Source organism: Desmodus rotundus, chromosome 5 (genome assembly GCF_022682495.2).
Source record: "Desmodus rotundus isolate HL8 chromosome 5, HLdesRot8A.1, whole genome shotgun sequence".
Classification (NCBI taxonomy): Eukaryota; Metazoa; Chordata; class Mammalia; order Chiroptera; family Phyllostomidae; genus Desmodus; species Desmodus rotundus.
This window is the reverse complement of record NC_071391.1, coordinates 16,780,969-16,799,227: the sequence shown is the minus strand read 5'-3', so window position 1 is coordinate 16,799,227 and position 18,259 is coordinate 16,780,969. Positions and strand designations below refer to the sequence as shown.

The following is an 18,259-nucleotide window of genomic DNA, read 5'->3' as shown; positions in this document are numbered from 1 at the left end:
CACAGTCAATCCCCACCCTGTTGTCCATGGGTTGTCCATATATGTTCCTGGACTAGACCCTTCCCCTTCTATTCTCCCTTCTCCCTCTCCCCCCTCCACTCTGGTCATTGTCAGGCTGTTCCTTGTTTCCATGTCTCTGTTTCTATTTTGCTCATGTTTGTTTTGTTGATTAGGTTTCTGTTGTAGGTAAGATCATATGGTATTTGTCTTTTGCCACCTGGCTTATTTCACTTAGTGTAATACTCTCCAGTTCCATCCACGCTGTCGTGAAGGTAGGAGCTCCATCTTTCTTTCCTGCATAGTGTTCCATTGTGTACGTGTACCACAGTTTTTTGATCCACTCATTTACTGGTGGGCAGTTAGGCTGTTTCCAGCACTCAGCTGTTATAAATTGTGCTGCTATAAACAGAGGGGTGCATAGGTTCTTTTGAATTGGTGATTGGGGATACTTAGGGGATAATCCCCACAGTGGAATTGTTGGATCAAAAGGCAGTTACATTTTTAGGGGTTTTTTTAGTAGATTCCATACTGTTTTCCACAGTGGCTGCAGCAGTCTACATTCCCACCAAGAGTGCACAAGGGTTCCATTTTCTCCATATCCTTGCCAGCACTTGTTGTTTGTTGATTTGTTTATGATGGCCATTCTGACCCATGTGAGGTGGTATCTCATTGTGGTTTTAATTTGCATGTCTCTGATGGCTAGAGATACTGAGCATTTGTTCATATGCCTATGGGCCATCTCTATGTCCTCCTTGGAGAGGTGTTTGTTCAGGTCCTTTGACCATTTTTTAACTGGATTGTTTGTCTTCCTGGTGTTGAGCTGTATGAGATCTTTATATGTTTTGGAGATCAAACCCTAATCTGGTATCATTGGCAAATATATTTTCCCATATGGTTGTTTCCCTTATCATTTTGATGACATTTTCTTTAGCCATGCAGAAACTTTTTTAGTTTGATATAGTCCCATTTGTTTATTCTTTCCTTTATTTCCCTTGCTTAGCTTTTAAAATGGCACGAATTTACTGTGAACCTGAAACATAGCAGGTACAGAGAATACAAAAGTAAATAAGAAAGCATCCTGGTCTATAAGCAGCTTTTTACCTAGAAGACAAGCCAAGGGTTCCTTTGACACTTTTTGTTTCCTTAAGTGAGATAGGTGGGCCATGTGATACATAAAGATACACGAAGAGCTCAAATGGTGAGACTGTACTTAATTTTTACATTTAAATTTCCTTTACAAGAAGAAATTTGTTATCTTGATGTCTTTAGCAGGATTGGGCATAAAGAAGAAGAATGTTTGCATGAGGAAATAAGGTATCTCCTCCCTTCCTAAAAGGACTAGAATAATCAAAACAAATTTTATCTTCTCAGGGCTAGAATTTTTTTTAAGAAAATAATTGAGAGTGAATAAGAAAAAAAAAAAACACCTGTGTTAGGGAAAAACTGATAGATATCATTTTTATCATTCCTTCATTTGTATACTGTTCATTCCCAGGCCCCAAGTTAGACCCACATTTCGGTGACATCCCAGGACCCGGGGGTAGATCAGGGACTCTGTCCAATGGCTGACCATCAGAAAACATCAGCATCTTTGGGAAAACGATAGCTTTCCCAGCCTCACCCCAGATCCACTGAATGAGAATCTCAAAGGCAAGAAATCTGTACTTTTTTTTTAAAACTCCCAAGTCAATTCTGTTCTATCCCACTTGGCAGAAGTCTGTAGACCACTTTTGGGGAATCTGAGAGGATCCCACTCAGGAAGTCACTTGTTTCCTTCCTTGTAGACTAATAAGTTCCACCTTCTTCCATATCTAGAATTGTCCATCTTTTTACCTAAGTGTGTCCTTCCTCTGGAACGTCTGACCTGGGTTAATTCTGTTCTGTTCCAGCACGGACACTTTATGAACATCTTTTGACGCTCCATCTTTTCCACCCTGAAGTTACTCACCAAATCAGAGCTCAAACTTTTTAATAAATTTGAACTGATTTTTCCCCCCTGACATGTCAGGTCCGAGGCTTGTCATCTTCCCTCTTCCTTCCAAGACACCTTCTTTTTAAATATATAACCCATTTTAAAGTAGACTGACTCTGGCCAAAGCACGGATATGGATCAGAGCCCTGCCACTCATTTCTTTGTATCCCATAGGCTGCAGTTAGAAAACTAGCAAACCAGACTATTTTAACATCCTTCTAGTGTTGCCATCTGATCAGCCCTGCCTTTGTCTCAAACATTCTTGGTGGTTTCTGAGAATTCAAAGTCATTTATTATATCGTATCATTCCCCATTTCCAAACATATTTAACATGAAACCTCAAGTCTCGCCAGGCTGATGCTCCGGTCACAAGATGACTCACTCCTTCTGGAACATGTCCTATACGCCCCGAGTACCGAGTCCCACTGGAGGGCAAAGGCAGCGTCTTCTTTGTGCATTCTTGTATTCTACAGTGCCGGCAGCTCTGCATCTAGGCAGCTCTTACTGAATGAGTATTGCCCTGGTGCTTATTATCATCTCAGTCTTTATTCCTAATCTACGCATTTCATTACCGAACACATGCTTATTGAACCATCTCCTATACGCTGGAATATTTCTAGGTACAATAGAGAACTTCTCCCTAGAAATGTGAATTATTTATTTCAAGCTGGATCTGGCAAGAGAATATGGAGTGTGGAGCACTGCTGTCACCTCCACTGGAAAACCAGTCTGGAGTGTTCCCTCCCTAATGATGTCCCTTGTGATGTGCAAGTTTTACTGTCTCCTCTTAACAAGGACAGGATTTTCTTTTCTGGGTGATTAAAGCCGTGGCTATAATTCTTCAGCCCTTCTTACATATTAGAAACTTTCTATGACACTCACCCTGTAGAGGTGTATCTTATTCCCATTTATTCTCACGGAGGATGACTGGAAAGGACCAATAACTTAAAATTTGGAATCTGACATTTGAACCCTGCTCTGACTGCTCCCTCCCTGTGCTGCTTTTCCTCCTACAGGCTGCTCTCCAACCGATGTGCTCAGAAGTGGTTCCTCCCGAGTTCTGGTTCTGGGACAACGCTGCTCTCCTTCCTCCTCCCTTCATGCTCCCCTTCAACTGAACCGCATGAAACCTGGAAAAAGGTTAAGAGTGTGCAGGGGTTCCTCTTTCATACTGAGAAGCTTGCTGTGAAATCTATCACAGCAGCTAAAAGATACAAGTATCAGATATTTTCCAAATAAGACTCCCTCTGTAAATCCAAGAGAAAAAAGGTATAATTTTCCTTTGGTAAATGCAACATGCACACGTTATTTGAAACAGCTGGTTCAAGTGGAAATGAATGACTTCCCCAGGGTCACAATCTGACAGTAAGTGCTTGCTGCTTACATGTGTGAAGAGGGAACAAGGATAGACTTAGTAATGGAACAGAACAATTTCTCCACCTCATCAGTTCATGAATATTTGAATGGAGAGGGTGTGATTGGCAGAGTTCCTCCGCAGCTTTGCTTTGTTTCTCCTCCAGTATCCCTCTTGCCTAGTGAGAACCCAATCACGTACCCACTACAAAGCAGACACAGTGCTGGGAGCTGGGGCCATAGAGTTTAATACAGCACATCCCCTTGCCTCAGGGAGCAATTTCCTTTGTATTATTCCCCCAATTACCACACAACTATATTAGACAAAGGAGAACACTTAGGCATTTGAGTGTAGAGAGCAAGTGTGTTGCAAGCCCTTGCTTATAGAGAGCAAGTGTGTCACAAGCAAGGGAGCATCCTTGAAAAGAATCACTCACACACGTTTGTGGCTTTCCACAGTGCCAGAGTTATTAGGGGAGACCTTCCCAAGAAGCCAACAGAGGCACACACAGGCTACACACAGAGAGCAGGGGCTTATGTGATAGAAGTGAGCAGAGACAACGTCTGCGGGAAAGTCATGGTCACTGGTTGCGTCTGCAGGTGGAGCGGTGGGGTTGGTCTCAAGCCAGGCAGCTGCAGTGGCAGCACATGTGCAGTGGAGCGGAAGTCCACAGGGCTTTGCATGCGACCTTTGGTACAGCCAGGCTCAAGGGTTGGGTGGTCGGAGCTCTGGCTTCTTACAGTCCACAAGGGGTGGAGGTCCCACTCACATTGGTGTCCAGATGGAGTCCTTACCTCCTTATCCAAGTGTCCAGACTTGTGGTTTTGGGAGTTCAGGCCACTCCCAAGGGCATTCTCGTGACACCCCCTTGTCTCAGTCTTGACACAGCACTTGACATAACTGCCGTGGCTGACAGTGACTCCGTACTGGATTGTCAAAGGTGTCTCTGTTCTTGCTCTGTGCAGCGGGTGAAGAAATGAAGATATCTGAGCCCCCCTCTATCCTCTGTGCACAGATGGGTGGCAACGTTTGAAGAGAAACATTGAGCTGGATCTTCAGATACTTTTCTAGGGGTTTTGAATCACTTGCTGTGTTATGCAATTGAATAAATGCGTTTTGAGTGTCTGTGTGACATGTAGCATTCTCTAGTGCTTTTTAAACCAGGCCTTTTGTTCTTCTGCATCACAGGCTATTTTTTGCTTAATGAGAACACTTATGCATCTGAGCTAAAATACTGAAAAATACGTTTAAAGGCTTTTTACTGGTGATGATGCCGGTTAACTCTTTACAGATACCAAGTATGGTTGTTACTGCTCTCCTTCTGCTTCATTACTTTCTACAGCCTTTCTCAGAGAAAGTGAATTACATGGGGAAATACAAATATAATCTGTTTATTCATACAAAACTGCCAGGAAGTCAGGGTCACTTGTTTCAAGTTCTATGGTTGGAGCTGGTGATCTATTTAGCATAAGAAGGTAGAGAAGTGTATTTAAAGAAACTGGGGTAGAGGGGGCAACAATTCATCAATGTCCAAAAAAGAAATAGGGAAGATTAATGTAGGAGGTAAAGAGAAGACTGATGTAGGGAAATCCCACATTTTGAAGACTGTTTAAAGAGCCAACGATTTATGATAGCCAGGAATCTCAAAATTTGGAGCAAACTGAACGAGAGGAAATAACGAAAATGGACAATTACTTCCAGTATGAGGTACAAATGAGAGTAAGGAGGTACCCTCTCAGTTCAGAGCTCTGGGTGATGGTAAATTCTCAATGGGGTGGACTTGCGATTCATGGCAATCTAATGCACAGACTTCTAATGGACTTCTTCAGTCCCATCAAAGGGTTAAGAAAGTTGTAGTTTCCCAGAACACAGTGTGATACCAAGAAGCAAACTACAACCCTGGAGAAAAAATGCCAAATCTACCTTCCCTCCATTGTCTATTTGCCAAATATGATAGAGGCTAAAGACGTTTCTTTCCTTCCTTCCTGCTTTCTTTCCTTCCTTCCTTCCTTCCTGCCTCTTTTCCTTCCCTCAATTGTCTATTTGCCAAATATGATAGAGGCTAAAGACGTTTCTTTCCTTCCTTCCTGCTTTCTTTCCTTCCTTCCTTCCTTCCTGCCTCTTTTCCTTCCCTCCTTCCTTCCTTTCTTATTTTCTTTTTTTCTACAAAAAGTTGGAATCTTGGAGAGGTTTTGAAGGGAATATGCTCTGTGAAGGCAGGAAAATCACTCAATGACCAGAAAGAACGGCAATGATCATGGGACCCGTGTGCAGGACTGGCAAACTCTAAAGCTCCAAGTCAGCATGAAGTCAAAGGTTTATTCCTTTGGCCTCCCTGATTTCTGAAACAGGCAACCATTCACAGTCCAGTTCCAGAAGAAGGAGACTTATGGTAAGGAACCAAAGAGATTCTATAATAATCAAAGTGCAAGAACTGTGGCCCATCTTTGCCTCCTAAGAATGGAAACAACAACCATAGCAATGGCAACTATTCTCTGTATATGCCATACAATGTATTATCTTATTTTCCCCAACTTCCTTCACTTGCTAACTGTTTAATCTCCCTCAAAACTTAAGGCAGACCCTCCTTTTCAACATGATGGTGGGCAGAAATAACTCACAGTTCATTCAGTTCCAAAGAGTTACTAATATGTCAGTTACCACAGAAGTATTTCAGTAAATTAGGGAGTTGAATTTAAATTTCTGTGACCTTGACTTAGGAGTTGAGAGTTACAATACGAGGTCACAGTCAGCAGACGAAGCAATAGTTGTGTCAGTAAGACACTGGACATACTCGTAGATTGGAACTGACATGTGGTTTTGGAAATCAATCAGTGAGTCAAGGAAAAAAGCAGTTGAATATGAACTACCTGTTCTTTAACAACTGTCTTCCAAACTCAAAACCAAATTAGTGGCTAGGAAGCCCTAGGAGGAAGACAGTGTTCATCAATAGCTTGATTGCGACCAAAACAGACAGCAACTGGTGCAAAGAAACGTAAAATCATGATGAAATCCACTCTACCATTAGGAATATACGATGAAATGTGCACTGTAGGTAGGTAAGATTCAGAGCAACAGTATCCAGGCAATTTCAAAATCCCTTAGGCTGCCTGAGACTCTTCTTGGCCCAAGTAGAACCATAACAGATAGTGATCACATACATAATTTCATCTCTACATGGGAACACCAGAAATTCCTATTTACTACACGCAATCTCTCAAACGGGCTGTGGAGGCCACAGAATTTAGGTGCAGATCTGGAATCTTACCACTGGTTTCTTTGGCTGGGCCATAAGTGACCACATCACGGGGACAGTGTTATGCAAGGAGCAGTGCCCAAACCAGCAGAGTGACCACCACTTCGGAGCCGTTAGAAATAAAAATTATGACCCCCACCCCAATTTAATGCATCAGAATGGCTAGGGGAATGGAGAGAAATCAAAAGTTTTCAGTATGCTGGAGTTTGAAATGCATTGTGTAAAAGCAGCTTCCTCAGCATTCCACTGTGTTCAACCAGTATTTACTCTGTGCAAAGCACTTTTTTGAAAAGTGGACGTTCAGTGACGAGCCAGACAGACGGGGTCCTGCTCTTACAGCACCGAGCAACTTTTAGCAGTGAAGAAAAATTATCTTTAAACTATCTTTTCTTCCATTAATGACTTTATTGTAATTGAGGTAAATGTGTTAAACACAGGAAAATATCGAGGCATTTGGAAATATCGTATGGGGAAACCAATGATATCTTTTGATATATCTAGGCATTGTGATGATGTATCTGAAAAATACAGAATGTCAGATATTAAACAAAGACTTCATTTGATGCTGGAATAAACCAAAGGTGACCTTTCACAGACGACAAAACTAAGAAAGGGAGGCCTCTTTTGAATGGTACTACTGTCTTCTATACATCTCTCACACTTATGTCTCTCTTTACCTTTAAATAGAATTAAGTGTCTCAATAAAACCAGTATCGGGATCTATTCTAATTCAGTCTTCAAGGAATGATTTAACTCCTTGGTGATCAGTGCAATGATTCTTAAATTAACTTAGCACTTGCAGAAGTATCAGGATGCTGAGGCTTGAAGGTTGGAACAGGGCATATGTGAAGACTCGATGGGATAGAGGTTTGATTCAATCGTTGAACCAGGTACAGCCCCTGCTTCTGCAGTCCCCATTGAATATGTCACACTTCCCTCCTGTTAACTTAAAAGAACTATTTACATGAAATAAAGAAAAATGAACAGAAACAAATTGAAATGTACTTGCCAAGTACATTTTTACAGCTTTCATATTTTTTCCCTATGAAACGTGAAAGTTTGTAAATGTGTTATTGAAAATTGAGGGAAGAAGAGTCTATCTTTGCATCCTGATATTTTTCTTCTTATGAGGATAGGTGGGCAGGGAAAGGGCATGTGATTCGAAAACCTCTTATTCCTCTAGCTGCCAAGGAGTTTTCCCCCTTGTCATTCCCTTCTAGTTAAGTCATTTCATTCTCTGTCCAATGTTATGTTCTATTTAATTCAATACTTCATGGTACCAGTCTAATGTCAATTGTGTAATACAGTGCCTGACCTGTATTCGATTCTTAATGAAGTTTTATTTGGCAAATAAATAAATGTGTGTTGTTTTAACCTACTATTTGGCAGGCCTTTTAGAAAGAGACGTAATGAAGAAGAAGGACTGTTTATAAGGCTGGATTCAAACCTGGATTCTGAAATGGCATTGTGATGAATCCAAGGAGCTTGATACATTTCACTAGCAATATGTGTCCCTATGACATTGCATTTCTTCTCATAACACTTAAACAATTTTAATTTATGTCAACATGATGAATCTGTTTCCTTCACCAAAATGACAGTGGAGACCATTTACTTTATACAGTTTTTCAGGAATGCAGCAGCTCCTATGACAATACTCTGAACCAGAAATTGCTCAGTAAATATTGGTTGAATGATGTCTTATCTTGAAGTTTACCCTGAGGCAAAGATTTAAACACAAATATCTTATTTGGGAGTTGAAGGAAACATCTGTAAAGGAGTAAGGAATTGAAACAGGAAAGAAAGGCAGGTGATAAAGGATGTGATATCAAGAGTCTGAATTGTTGGGTACCACTTCATTTTGTTTCATTGAGGGCAGACAGGGGTGGAGGCTCCGCTCCATACTGCACCGCCGACATAGGTGGGGAGTTGCATGTGGCCAGGAGTAGAGGCCCTGCCTCACACTGCCTTGACTGTTCTTGTTGATGCCATGTGGGTTTGAGGGGATTCAGTTCCCCACCGGGTCCCACTAACACCAAAATGAAGGAAAGTGGGGTGCTGGTTTTCTCTGATTTTCCCCATTTGGTGGAGTCTCATTGTTGCTAGGTAGGGTGGAGACTCAGCTAGCCAGTGGATCTTGTGGACACTTCACCCACCGTCTGGGCGGGGATAGAAGACCAACTCCAGGCTCAGACCCACATACACTGCCTTGGCTGCCTGGACAATCTGAGTGCCATCTGCTTGCATTGAGCTGGGGTGGACGATTAGCTCATTGCTCAGTACTCTCCAGACGAGGTAGGGGAATCACAGCACCAGTGTCTACTTCTGAGGGTTGGCTGGGTGGGTGGTCCTGAAGTTTTTGGGGTGTGTGTGTTTGTCTTAAGTAGGGTGGGTATTGCCATCAAGATTTTTTGTTCTTTTAGGCCATTGCTTCCCCAGTCATTTAATAGGGATAATAGACTTTCTAGGAGGTTTCTAGGATCTCTTGGCTATTCTATGTTGAAGGCTTCTATAGTGCCCTGTCTGGAATGTGTGGGGACCAATGAGGAAACAGAGAACTCAACACTACCTTTCCTCAAGTCCTAAGATCTCTAGGCAACACACCTTCTTCCACCTTCCCACCTTCCTGTGCTTGTTTGTTGTGTTATTTCCAGGGTTTTATAGTTGTAAGGGGGAGGATCTGGAGGGAATGGGATACTTTGTTTTGGCCAGAATCAGAAATCCCCTCAAATTATCTTTAAAGCCCAAATGCTATGGAAAATATCAAGTATAAGTTCCAATGAGTTTAACATGCCTTATATTTATATTATTAATTTTCCTCTATGGTTAGAGAATTAAAAAAAAAAAACCTTCTATTTCAAGCGGTGCGACTAGTATAAGTTATTATACATATTTCACTTATAATCTTCCTAGCTGGAATTTCTCTTTAATGACAGAAGATAACAAAAGATATTACAGCACATTTTACTTGGTAAGTTTTTAAAAACTGTTCTCAATCTTTTTTCTTAGTTGCTAGATTCAGGGTACCTATAGGTGCCATGTACTCTATTTTTCAGCGTCATTTATTCAGAAATCAATCTCATACTCAAAATCCAAAATTGTTGTCTATTCCCAACTGCAGTGACCTAAAAAGTTTGCCTTAAATATGACTCCATGGACATATTTATATTTAATCAAGCCTCTTTACCGACAGTGCCGCCTACAGCTGCTGATTCTGCTGCTGACAAGGGCAGGCAGGACTCTGAGTGAAATGTTATGGGATCGAGCTAGTTTGGCGCAAGAACTGTCCTTTGAACTTTACACAGTGGTCACATGCTGGTGATCTATTTACATTGCCGCAGTTTCCAATACTATAGCCAATGGTGAAGGAGATTGGTGCCATTGGAGAAAATACTTTCAAATTTTTTATAACATAAAGTAAGAAGGACCCAGACAGCTACAAAGTTTAGGGATGGACTAGGGGGAGCAAAAGGGGAGGACAGTTGTGAAACTCTTGGAGGTTCCACAAGATCCTACGCCCATTTACTGACTGACACAAACATTATGACGACATCCAGCACTTCATGCACAGTATCTTACTTAATCCTTAAAAAGCCCTGAGGAGTTGGCATATTCAATGCCAACTTATGTGAATGATGGAGCCTCAGAGAGTTACGTAATTCCTGCTACAACGTCACACAGCTAGTTGGCAGGGACGTTGGAATGAAAATTTAAGTCTACACACAGCAATGCTCATTGTCTTTCTCATGTTTTACGAAGCCTCTCTAAGGTTTCCGCGTACACACGGGACTTTGACCCTCATGCATTTATGTAACGACAGTATGGGTCATTAGTGGTGCAGTCATTATTTACAGTAAGTATTGATGTTAACCTTTCCAAACACTGATATAAAAGTGCTATTTTCATTCACTGATGAAGCTGGCCCTATTAAATATTATAACCTCTCATTATAATTTTCTTAGAAAGTATTTCCAGGAGATGCAAAGGCAAAAAGACTGACATCTGCACGTCCAGTAGTGCCCCCTTATCTGTGGTTGTATTTTCATGGTTTCAGTTTCTTACGGTCAACCATGGTCCAAAAATATTAAATTGAAAATTCCAGAAGTAAGCAACTGAGGAGTTTTAAATTGTGTTCCGAGTAGCATAATGAAACCTCAGACGGTGCAGCTCTGTCCTGCCCAGGACGTGAATCATCCCTTGTCCAGCGTATCCACAATGTACACACTACCCTCCAGGGAGTCACTTAAGCTACCTCGGTTATCAGACTGCTTATCAGAGAGAGAGAGAGACAGGGACAGAGAGAAAGACCACAGTTACGTAACCTTCATTATAGTATATTGCTATAATTGTTCTACTTTATTATTAATTATTGGTAGTCTCTCACTGTGTTTCATTTATAAATTAAACTTTATAATAGGCACACATGAATAGGAGAAATACAGTATTATAGGGTTCGGCAACATCCATGGTTTAGGGTTCAGTACTACCTGCGCTTTCAGGTATCCATGGTGGGGGGTGTCTTGGAATGAATCCCCCCAGAGATCAGGGGAAAAACTTTACTTACTCTGAGCCAAGCACTTAATGCGTGTGTTATTGAAACAATATTGGGCTTCAGGGGTGAATTTTTCCCTTCTAAGAGATGAGGAAATTAAGGCTCAGAGAGGTCCCTGTGGTTCAAAACCCCCTGTTTTATGAAACCCTATCTGCTTTCTGTGGCTGCTTTCCAAATCAGACTCTAGCTTTGATGTTTACTTAAATTTTCATCTGGTATATTCTTCACATTATATTTTTAGGGAAGCTCCACAAGTTCAGAAATATACACTGATATTAGTGATTAAAAATATGTTATTCAGACAGTAATCAAATCAGAGTCTCACAACTCACATCACTGCAGCCTGACTTATGTTTTAATGAGCATGAAAATATAAAATTTCAGTAAGTCCTGATCACTGTAGGCCCTCAATACACATTTGATTTTTGAGTAACTCAGTAATTTTTATTACCGAATAACCATCATTTGTTGAGTAGTGGTCACCGTACTGAGTCAGTTTGACAGTAATTTGTGCTGGTTCCTCCCCTCTCCTCCAAATAAATCCTTTTCCCCCTAAGGGTACTTATATTCAGTCATTTAAAAATTCCCCAGCTCAAATCTTCACATCCCTTGACACATGCACCTAAATCTTTGTAATGTTAGAACAAAAATTTGATTTGCTATATGCCATAGGCTATATGAATAGTTTGGGGCACACATTTGTCTAGAGACAAAGTCTTGCTCTAAACAACAGCTTAAAATGTTTCAGTGGGCACCTACTGAGAGTGACATATTATGCATGCAATTCCTGTAGAAACAGTTCAGCTACTTAGACATAAACCAGTGTGGAAACCAAGGTGCAGTGCTGCCCAGATCCCTATGCTGACTTGTCAGCTCTGTCCTCTGTGCCCCCACGGCACTCTTTTCTCCTGAACTAGCACTCCCAGGGGTTCCTTGTTCACATACAAGCCTTCTGCTACGTTTGATCATTAACTCTTCAAGGCCAAAGACCAAGTCTTATTCCTCATTTTATCTCTAGTACCTAGCACGGTGCCATATATGTAGTAAGAGCTCAATAGATATTTACTGAGTGAGTGATTGAATGGAAGAATAGAGGTCTCCATTTTCCTCCAATATATTATGATTTATGGGGATCAATGTTATGCACTATCTGGATTCCCCTTCAACTTTTTACTCCAACTCCTGGGAATGTTGTCAGTAGCCAGCCCTCAACCATCAGCACCTCCAGGGTACGCCTCACCTGCAAAGAGCTACTTAGTTCAAGGTCACACCCATTCCCATGGTGGGTCATGCCAATGACTCATCAATATGGGACTACAAAGGTATGGCCACCTTGGCCAAATAGAGTTCCCTTTGGGTTGGTGAAGGCTGCCATTGTTCCAACATATCAGTGTAGTTTTACCTCTGCCCAATCCTTTTTTCTTCCCTTCCATGAGTGTTGATCCCAAAGACACTCCTTAATAAACGTATTACAAGCTAACCTCTGTCTTATATATAGTCTACTTCCCGAGGAACTCGACCTGCCACCAGTTTAAAGAAACACATTAAAACAAAAGTTGTAACAATCTGCTTTAGGGTCTTACTTCCTTCCACCCTTACTCCTACAGTGGGAATCTATGCTGATTTACAGATCACATCTCAGGAACTATCTTATATGTAGTTTTACCTGCATAGTCTTACATGATTTTTACTGTAGTCCCCCAAACTAAGGATTTTTGTTTTAATTCCAAACTTCATATATGTGGCTCAAAGATCCTAAAACAAACAAAACAAAACAAAATTGTCCAAGATCTTACAACTCATCTGAAGCTAGTAGTTAAATTTCCCTTGATCCCCAAATAATAAAGGCGAGAACTACATTGGAAGTTTAATAGACTTTATCCTTCAGGCATGCCAAGAGACCATGGGCTTGTGTAAAATGTGATAATATCTCACTTTCTATAGGCAATCATTGAAATGTTCTATAGAAGTAACCTTCTCCATTTCACTGCTTTCTCTGTTTTTTTTGAAGAATAATAGAACAAAGAGAAAGTGTATAAATTTGTTTTTTAAATAAATCCTCATCCTCTTTTCACAGATCTTAGGTTGGCTTCCCTAGACACAGAGCTCCTTATTCAAGCACTTGATTAAACGAGGAAACGGAGGAGAAAGTGAAGAAACCAAGATTAGAAGAAGAATATATTAAGCCAGGTTATGTTTTCATCTGAAGACTACTTTCAGTCATATCTCAGTGTCTGGACAATTAGCAAACCACAAAGTCCTGCCTTGAGGCAAGGGGACATCCCTTTTTACTGCTGTGTGACCAGATATTAACTTTGGGCTGACTCTCCGAGGCAGGTATAGTCAACCCGATGCCATCTGGAAGGCAGAGATTAATTCTTCAGAGGAGGAATCACCTGTGTGTTGTACTCACAGCAGCTGGGGGATGAGGACACTGGCCCAGAAAAGGATGCCAGAGTATCCACTACATCAGGTATTTTTAATAGCCCGTGACCTACTTTATTCAATTAATATTTATTGAGCACCTAACAAGTCTTAAGCTTATTCTAGGTACTTGAAATACAGAAGAGAATAAAACAGACAAAAAAAAAAAAAACCCATGTTCTGTTGGAGCTTACATTTTAGTAGAATGAGCCAGATAGTAAACAAATAAATTATTTAATATACCAGAGGTTATTTAGGTGAACAAAGGAAAATAAAGGAGAGAATGGGAGGGATTCTGATTTAAAATAGGATGGTCAAAGAACGCTTCATTGAGAAGATGATGTGAGAGCAAGGACCTAGAGGAGGTGAGTGGACAAGTCAAGCAGATACTCTGAGAAAGAACCTTCTAGCAGAAAGAACTACAGAGAGTGCAAAGATTTTAAGGCAGGAATGCTGGACATTTACATGAAACAATAAGGATGCCAGCATGACTGGAAAAGAGAGATCTATAGGCAGAGGAAAAGAGATCTGAGAGAGCCACTGCAAGGCCAAGTAGGACCTTACTGGTCACTGTAAGTACTTGACTTTTGCTTCGAGAGAGATAGGAAATCACTGGGAGGCTTCTCAGAGGAGTAGCATGATCTGACTCACATCTTGTATGGAACACTTTACCTGCAGTTTTGAGAGGAGATGATGGGCAAGGAAAGAACAGAGACAGCAGTTAGAAGACTTATGGTATCTATGAGTGAGTACCCTGTTCTAGAATCAGGATTAGAACAGTGTGGGTGAGTGGATATTTTTCAGATTCTAAATATATTTTGAAGATAGAACCACCAGAATTTAATGACTGATTGAAAATGTGGACTGAGAAAAGAAAAATGAGTCAAATGTGATTCTAAACTGCAACACTCATAAAAATTGACCAGCGGCATTGGCCTTGGTTTCAGACTGACAGTCAAATTCATTGGATGCAATGGTTCACTAAAGCAACATGTTTGCTTAGTGTTAAGAAAGGATGCAGAATAGGAATCAATGTAGAATTCATGACAATGATATAGCAGAGATCTTGTGGCTCACGTGAGCAGTTTCTGAAATCCTCAAACCACTTTGCATTTGGCAGGCACAAGTTCATAAGAGAAGAAGCTGAGTGAGAAATGTTGGTATCAGTTCAGGGAAAGCATCAGCTCTGTTGTCCCTTCAGTTTGGACACTTAGTGTCCATTTTATGGTGCAGCTGTGTCACATAAATATTGGTTAGCCACTACTCGATAAACAGTTTCAACAATGAGGTACAGGTGCTTGGTCCCGTACATAATAGCATTGGCCAGAATCCCACTCAACTTGAATCTGTCATATCCTGCAAAATTCATTAGTTAGTGTAGTGGGGGAAGAGTTTATCAAGTTCTGAATCATCAGTTGTTCCTGAGAATTACAAAGAGGCCACTAATCAGCCATTGGTGCTTTCATTCCATAAATGTTTTGGTTTCAACCAAGTGCAAGAATGGAGTTACCCTCCTATGGGAGCAATGGCTTTGGAGGGCATAGGCAGAAAATATCAGGAATTCGATGTTGGGCATATTAAATTTGAGACACATTCTATGCACCTAAGTGGGGAAAATGAATAGAAAATTTGATACAGGAATCTGAATTTCAGGAGAGAAGGTTGAGATAGAAATATAGATCTGAGGGATAACAAAAGATAACGGAGAATAACGAAATCCAGAGACAGTGAGTATAGATGAAGATGTCTATGAATTGAGAATATTAGTTGTTGGGAAGGTAAAAGAGAACTAGCAAAGGACACTGAGATCAAGATGCCAGTGGAATAAGAGAGAATCAAACATCTCCGAAGCTGTGTAAGCCCATGGAAGAGATTTAAAAATTAAGAATGTAGCAATCAACTGCATCAAATTCTGATAACCAGATGACCAGAACAAGAACTGCGGGGTAGCTACAAGAAGGTCAATGCTGTTTGCAATAGCCATTTTGGAGAGAGGTGTGGAAAGACTGATTTCAGATGGATCAAGAGAAATAAGAGAAAAAACTGGAGACAGCAGGGAATAGATAAACTTCTCACTGGAGAGATCATCATCAAAAGAGAGGTTTTTGTTGTTTAAGATGAGAGATATGATCTGGTAGATAAGGAAAACTAATAATGAAAGAGAGAAGAAGAAGAACTGGAATAATGTTCTTATATGGGTAAGAAAGGATGGAACTAAAGCATCAGTTGAATTGACTGACTCCAGAGAGTTTTGCAAAAAGTTCCTCCATTATTTTCAGGAGGAAAGGAAGAATACATGCGCAAAGAGGCAGGTCGGTGGGTGGAAATTTGGGGAAGTTGGGTTTTTTTGTTTATTTGTTTTAGTTTCTATTTTCCCAGTGAAATAGAACACAAGGCAAACATCTTGGAATGAAGAGAGAAGAGGAGATGCTGGACATTTAAGGAAAGAAAAGAAGGTATGACCTAGCTGTGTGGCAGAATGAGTGGATAGAACAGCATTAGCATTGTTAGTCTACCAGAGAGTAGTGGCCAAGGTTTTAGAGACAGACAAAGCAGGGTGGTTGTATGTTTTTCTCCAGCCATGTTCAGCTGTGAAGGTTAATCAACATGTAGAAGAGAGATAGAGATAATCAAAGTTAGAACTTTGGCAAGTAAGCAAGCAAAGTGAGAAAGGAGCAAGGTAATTGAAAGTCTATGCAAAGGAGTTATTACAGTGATGGGTTATGAGATCCAAACTGTTCAAGAATCAAAGTGAGGACACAGAAGGTAGGGAGATGAAGGCCATTTAAAAAGGAGATAAAATCAAAAGATTGAAGGTCCTGACAAAGTGGAAAATATGTTAGCTCAGGTGCTCCAAGGAGCAACTCAGGAGACACGTGACAGTCTAAATGTGCAATACCTAAAAGTTAAAATACACAAAGACTGCATTTAGAGGTCATACTGAGACCTGGAATATGACTTTGTTAATAAGTGGTTAATGTAGTAGAAGGATTAAAAGTCCAAGATAACTGTGTGTTTGTCATATATTCACAGAACTAGAACAACAATCCTAAAATTTATATGGAACCACAAATGAACTTAAATAGCCAAAAAAAAAAATCTTGAAAAGAACAAAGTTGGAAGTATTATATGCTCTAATTTAAAACTATACTGTAAAGCCATAGTAATAAGAACAGTATGGTAAAAACAAACACAAAAATCAGTGAAACAGAAAATAAAGCCCAGAAATAAACCCACATTTACATGGGCAATTAATCTATTACAAAGAAGGCAAGAATATGCTGTAGAAAAGACAGTCTCCTCAGTAAATAGTATTTAGAAAACTGGGCAGATACATGCAAATAAAGGAAACTAGATCATTTTCTTACATGTTATACAAAAATAAATTAAAAATGGATTAGACAAGTGGAAGACCTGAAACCATACAATTCCTAGAAGTAAACATAGGCGGTAAAATCTCTGACATCAGCCTTAGCAATATTTATTTCAGATGTCTCCTTGAATAAAGGCAATGCACGCAGAAACAAACAAATGGGACTGCATCAAACTACAAAGATTTTGCACAGCAAAGGAAACCATCAAAAAGTTGAAAAGACAACTTACTGAATGAGCGAAGATACTTGCAAATGATATATCTGAATGGCATAAGTATCCAAAATACATAAAGAATTTATACAGCCTAACATAAAAAACCCATTCTGTGTGTACATACATATTAACCTTTGTGGAATTGTCCATAAGAAAGGCTAGAACCTAATATTTACTTTGAAGAAGACATTCTGGTTTATAACACCAAATGCCAAATACATACACACACAATGAAATATTACTCACCAAAACAAATAATAAAATCCTGTCATTTGTGACAACAATAGGATTTCCCTTGTATGTGGAATCTAAAAAGCAAAACAAACAAAATGAAACAGAAAATCATATGTACAGAAAACAAATTGACAGTTGACAGAGGGGAGGAGGACAGGGGGAAAAATAATGAAAGTCCAAGATAATGGAACTCTCATCTAAATGGGCAGTAAGATGACTAACAGTCATGGTGGGGGTAATATTGGCGAATGAAATAGCGAACCAAGAGCTAAAATCTTCAAGGAATTAAGGAGCGACACAAGGTGAGGACCGTTAGGCTGACAGTGGGAATTTGTAAGGAAGTAGGAGGAAGAATCGTCGGGAGCTGCAGTCGGAAGCAGGGAGAGTATGCACCCTTGTTCCAGGCCAGTGGTGGGCTGCAGGCTGCACAGTGTAACAGGCGAGCGTGTCTGTTATAGATTCAATGTCACAGAGACTATCCCATTTGCAAGCAATTCCAAATTCTGGCAGAAAGAGTCTTATTTGTCCAACGTGGGTGTGTCAGTTGCTCCTGGTCCATGTAGCTATCACAGGGAGATAAGTCACAGAGCACAAACATGGTTGGAGTGCCTTCTTCTGTTACCTTCTAGACAGGAACAGGGCTCTTTAATACACATCCTACCTTCTTCCCACCCAAGAAGAGTTGCTTCCTAAAATAGCATTAACCTTTTTTTGTTTTATAGCCCCCTTTTTATTTTCCTTTTGAAAATTCAGAACCAGCAATTCTGTGCTTATCGAAAAAGAGCTGAGTCAACGGGCAGGCAATGGTTCACACTGTTGAGCTCCAGCTGGACATCCTAGCACCACTACCCATAATTACATCGCTGCCCCGCACACAGA

General features: G+C 40.4%; 1 long non-coding RNA gene across 1 annotated transcript; it reads left to right on the top strand.

Moving 5' to 3' along the window:
• The first annotated feature begins 226 nt into the window (after positions 1–226).
• LOC123479559 (uncharacterized) lies at positions 227–4,448 on the top strand. The gene is made up of 3 exons (XR_006655203.2): positions 227–272; positions 2,989–3,112; positions 4,292–4,448. It is a non-coding gene; the product is annotated as an uncharacterized lncRNA (long non-coding RNA).
• The last annotated feature ends 13,811 nt before the right edge of the window (positions 4,449–18,259 follow it).